We start from the raw sequence: 6,162 nt of genomic DNA, 5'->3' as shown, positions 1-6,162 counted from the left end.
CCTTAATGAGTTTCAGGCATCCTGCTACTCTTACCACAAGAGGAGTCAGTCCGCTCTAAGTGAGACTAACTGACTCCTTAGAGTGTCAGGATGCAACCTTACTTTGAATCCTTACCAGACTATATAGATGGGGCACCACCATGGACACCCACTAACAGGGGCCATGGAATTACGTCCCGACCACTGAAGCACGACCCTGAAATCTCACCTAGAGATTCCAAGGAATTACGCACTGACACAGACCAATCATACTCAATCAATAAAGAAAGATTTATCATGCACATAACTCTCATGCCAACCTTTATAACCAAATCCTCATTCATATTCGATGTTGAATCCATTCCAACTCATCATTCCCAATCCATGAATATAGAATTTCACCTCATACCAATACCATGCCATTTTGATACCAACCATTTCATTGAAATCACATGCCAAGATTTATCCAAGCTCATCATTCACAACTCATACACCCTCTTACTCATGCATATTCACTCATCTCATGCTTTAACATAGCAATCCAACTTAACATCACATTATGCAAACGATTTAGGAATTTTAGAAATAAAACTGCAACTTGTGTAAAGCTTAGAAAATTTTTGTATTTATATTCAAATTAAATATGATTGAATCAAGAACCAAATGAAACAAGAACCAACTTAATTGAATAACCATAAAGAAAGTTGTAAACCAAACAAGCAATAAGGTCAATGTTGTTAACAACTAAACTACAGTGATCTTGTGATAAAAACTTCTCTCACTATAGAGCTCCAATTCAAGATCGGACCGGTCAAAGTCCAAAACTATATGTTAAGGATCAGCTGTTAAAATATCAGCACGATCCAACGGTTAACGAAGTAGTAACGTTTATTTTACGAAAAGTGTGCAGTATTGTCAACAACCAAACTACAGTGACCTTGCGATAAAAACTGCTCTCACTACAGAGCTCCGATTAAAGATCCAACCGATCAAAGTCAAGAATTTTGTGTTAAGAATAATCTGTTAAAATTTCAGCTCGATCCAACGGTTAACGCAGTAGGAATCTTTATTTTACGAAAAGTGTGCAATGCAGAAAAAGAGTAGCGCCACATCAATCAAACATACTCGCACACCATACATTTTTATTCGACAAACAGCCTCATTCAAGCATCACAGCCATACAAACAGACAAAAAAATCGGCAAAATAACTTTAAATACATAAACCCTAGCTTCCCTTACCTTGAAAATGCTAACTCAAGTGAATGAGATCCTTAGTGGACTAGCACCTAAAGCGAAAGCAATCAACAGAACTGAAAACAGTGAAGGATAAATGAAAATGAGCTATGACAGAGACTAGCATGGAACTAAAGCTTGAAGAAAAGAAGGGAACATAGAGAGTTCAACTTACTTGAAGTGAATCGTTCAATGGAGAGGAAAAAATAGGGGAGCATTGTCTTTGCAAAGTGTGGCAGAACGAGAGGGGTTAGGCTGCCTTAGGGGCTTTGGACACCCTATGGGCCAGCCCTAGGCCCAACTAGTTTAGGGCAGTCCCTCTTACAATAAGGAGCGGATAAAGGTGGGTCTTACATGACTTATTGTTACACATTTTCTAAAATGAAGATCCAATTGAGACCAATCAAAATATGATGATCTAATTGAGATTTTTCAATAAATACGAGAACCATTAGAGTATTTTACTTTTTTTAACATGTAACCAAATGACCAACTCGTGGTGGGTCAGATGACATGTTTTGACAACTCTAGAACTCGATAACTATTTGATTTAATTTTATCATAAGCTAAACTCACAAAAGATATTAACAACGTCTTCAACTTAATTTTAACATACATTTTTTTTCCTTATAGAAAACGTTTGTCCAATCATATCCTTAAAAGAAAAAAAAAGGGAAATAAATTTCTAAATTCATTTATTAAGTTTTACTTAATTTTAACCTATTAAAAATGTTTATTAGATCCTGTATGTGTTGCAACTATATTATAAGTATATTATAAATAGTCAAAAAAATTATTTTCCATGTTATAATAGAAAGACTCGAATACACATAAAAAAAGTCTTCTTTAAGCAAGATGATCCTTACCTTCATGTTGCTCTTCACCATTCTCATAGCTGTTGCTGCTGCTGCATCTTCTTCATGCCCCATGGATCTCACCTATGTTAAAACCATTCCCTGGAACACTTCAATCTGCAACAAAGACCCTGTTAACAAAAATTTCTGTTGCCAAGAACTTTCGAGCATCTTCGGCATAGGCCTTGCTGAACATCTCAAAGAAACATCTATGTTTTTCCTTCCTGATCTAAACACTTCCTCCACTTGCTTATCTGATTTCAAACACCACCTTGCAGCCATCTCAGTGAAACCAAACATAGTCTCTTTTTGCTTCCCTAACCCAACCCAGTTTGTCACTAACTCTTCAGCTTGTGCAGGGATTACAACTCTACAAGATTGGAACCAAAAGGTCGCCATGGATGGCCCAGTGAAAACATCGTGCAAAGGGGACCTTAAAGACCAAACCCTCTGCAGTAATTGCATTGACGCTGCTTTAGAATTGGTTTCCAATCTGAAACGTACTGACCCAAATGCCAACAGATGTTTTTACTACACAGTTCTATACGTTGCAGCTGTTGCTAATCCGTTTGGGACCACAGATCTGAGCACTACTGGATGCATACTTGGCATGACACAACCATCTAATGCAGGAACAAGAGGGTCATCAAACAAAAGAAGAAAAAAGATCAAGCTTGTAATTACGTTGTTGGGTGTTGTTGTTGGTGTTGTGTTTGGTTTTGCTCTTGCTCTGATGGTCGTGTACAGGAAGTGGGATAAGAGAAGAAAGGAAAAGGTTCGTCGCAGGGAAGTTGAAAACGAGGTTAGGGCTGGTGTTTTGCCTGGTACAGGTGCTAAATGGTTGCAGATATCAGAGCTGGAACGTGGCACGAGTAAATTTTCAGAGAGTAATGTGATTGGGAAAGGTGGTGATGGGATTGTGTACAAAGGGTCTCTTTCAGATGGCACTGTGGTTGCGGTGAAGGAAATTTTTGATTTGGAAAGTAAAGGGGATGAAGAGTTCTGCTATGAAGTGGGGATCATAAGCAAAATAAAGCACAGGAATCTTCTTGCTCTTCGGGGTTGTTGTGTTACAAGTGATAGTTTGAAAGGTAAGAGGAGGTTTTTGATTTATGAGTTTATGCCTAATGGAAGCCTGAGTGATCATTTGTGTTGTTATGGTGGTAATAGGCTAACATGGCCAGAAAGGAAGAACATAATCCTTGATGTGGCTAAGGGGCTTGCTTATTTGCACTATGAAATCAAACCCCCAATTTATCATCGTGACATAAAAGCTACCAACATACTTTTGGACTCCAAAATGCATGCTAAATTGGCAGATTTTGGGTTGGCCAAGCAGGGTAATGATGGTGAATCTCATCTAACTACAGGGGTTGCTGGCACTTATGGTTATGTAGCACCAGAATATGCACTGTATGGGCAACTTAGTGAGAAAAGTGATGTGTACAGTTTCGGTATTGTGATTCTGGAAATCATGAGTGGAAGAAAAGTGCTTGATGCTTTGAATTCTTCCACGGATTCAGTTACAGATTGGGTATGGGCACTTGCAGAATCTGGAAAGATGGAGGAGATTTTTGATGAGTCAATAAGAGAAGGGTCAGTGAAAAATATGGTAAGGTTTGTTCATGTTGGAATGTTATGTGCTCATTTGGTAGTGGCGTTTAGACCTACTATTGTTGAGGCCCTTAAGATGTTAGAAGGTGACATTGAGATTCCTGAATTACCTGAGAGGCCAGTGCCACTTGGTCATGCGTCCTTTCAATCTTCTCTGTTGCATGGTTTGCAGAGAAGTGGTTGAAGATCAAACCCACTTGTTTCATCTTAATCAACCCTACAACTAAACAATTCATCAAAACTCCACTCCTAGTCATAATGGAGTTTAGAAGTTTAGAAGGTAGACGCTGTAAAATACGGTGGCAAATACGATGATAAATACAATGGTAAAAGAAAGCATAATCATTTTATACTTCTATTTAAAAAATAATTTATTTTATATTTTCAATCATTTATCTGTATACATATTTTTTGTTCCAACATATTTTTTGTTGTCACTTTAAGGAACACATGAAACTTCAAACAAGCTTTAACATATATTCCTATTTGTGGAAAAGAAGGCTTGTATAAACTAAGGACTAATTTGTTGCAGGTGATAGAAGACTTAAACTAAACAACAAATACGGTACATTATTTAATGTATCGATAATGTAAGATTTTGTGTTGCCCGCGATAATATTATCTTATTTTTTATGCAAAAGACGAAGTGAATTTGACTACTATATATCATCCAAAAATCTCTTTTTCTATTCTTCATTTATAGCATAAAAGTTTGAATACTAATCTTGATGTTGAGAGTGTTAATATATATATATATATATATATATATATATATATATATATATATATATATATATATATATATATATAAACATCTAATTTTGTTTGTTCGGATAATAAAAAATTGACTTAAAAAATAATTTAAAAAATAAGAAGAAGGAAAAAAATATGATACAAAAAAGTGAATAGAGTTGAATAAAATATAATCAGTTCATAGACAAATTCGTTTTATATATATTACAATACTCATCTAATTAGTGTTTGGACAAAATCATATAATGTTTATTGGTAAACTCTACTAATCAATGTACAAATAAAATTATCTAATGTCTATTGTTAGACTCATCTAATTTATGGATGTATATTGCTAGACTTATATATTCGGTATGAACAAACTCGTTTAATCAATTATGGATAATTAGTTTATTATGTATTCTTAGACTCATCTAAGGAATATATGAAATTATTTGTCTAATATATTTTTTTAGACTCATCTAATCAAAGGAATATATGAAATTATTTGTCTAATATATTTTTTTAGACTCATCTAATCAATATACGTAAAAATTTATAATTTTATATTTTCTTTTAATATTAAACAAATGGATCAAATTATTAGATAATACTTATCCTTTACCAATATTATTGTAACCCTACTTTTTACCATCTATACTTAAATAAAATAAAACACCGATAAAATTTATAACATACATAAATATAATAAAACTTAGGCTTAATTATTCATATCATATCCAGTTTGGTTCCAAAATTTCAAAATAGTACCCACTTTAAGTTTATCTTAATTTAGTATCCAAATTCATAATCTGCATCAATGTAGTACCCTCTGTTAAGTTTTTGCAAACGCCGTTAAGTACCTTGCCACGTGTCACCCTATGATTTTTTTAATTTTTTTAATTTTTTTTTAATTTTTGAATTTTATTTTTTGAATTTTTTTTTAAAATTTTTTGCCACGTGTCAAATCCTTAATGTGACACGTGGCATTGTCAGTGACACTTGACAAGGTACCTGCCAAGTGTCATTGTCTTGATTTCAATTTAGTCTCCACATGTGTCTATTTATTTCAATTTAGTATCCATATATGTTTATTTGTTTCAATTTAGTCCTTGCTCTATTTGTTTGAATTTTGTTTAAATATTTCTTTTTTAAATAGAGAAATATTGTATCTCTTTTATGACAAAATTTATTATTTATACAAATGTTATATTGATATTTGTTACTAAAAATGAGTTATAAAATTAAGTATTGAAATTTATATTAAAGTTAATGGTAAAAGTCATGAATAACATCTTTATGTTTTGTTACATTGATATTTGTTATAGTCATGAAGTTTTGGTAAATTTGTTATTCATAACTTTTACTATTAACTTTAATATAAATTTCAATACTTAATTTTATAAGTTATTTTTAATAACAAATATAAATATAACATTTATATAAATAATAAAGTTGGTCTTAAGGGAGACACAATATTTCTATTTTGTAAAAAAATATTCTGACAAAATTGAAACAAATAGAGCGGGTACTAAATTGAAACAAATAAACATATATGTGTACTAAATTGAAACAAATAGACACATGTGGAGACTAAGTTGAAATCAAGACAATGACATTTGGCAGGTACCTTGCCACATGGCGGTACTTTGCCACGTGTCACATCAAGGATTTGACACGTGGCAATTTAAAAAAAAAATTCAAAAAAAATTCAAAAAAGCTAGAGGCTGACACGTGACAAGGTACTTA

General features: G+C 33.1%; 1 pseudogene; it reads left to right on the top strand.

Annotated features, from left to right (window-relative positions):
* Positions 1-2,041: 2,041 nt before the first annotated feature.
* Positions 2,042-4,338, top strand: LOC114193887 (putative receptor-like protein kinase At1g11050 pseudogene; annotated as a pseudogene).
* Positions 4,339-6,162: the final 1,824 nt, after the last annotated feature.

Source organism: Vigna unguiculata, chromosome 8 (assembly GCF_037176805.1).
Source record: "Vigna unguiculata cultivar grain cowpea cultivar isolate G323 ecotype 2 chromosome 8, ASM3717680v1, whole genome shotgun sequence".
Lineage (NCBI taxonomy): Eukaryota > Viridiplantae > Streptophyta > Magnoliopsida > Fabales > Fabaceae > Vigna > Vigna unguiculata.
Note: the sequence above shows the minus strand (reverse complement) of the source record. Positions and strands in the feature narration are given on the sequence as shown.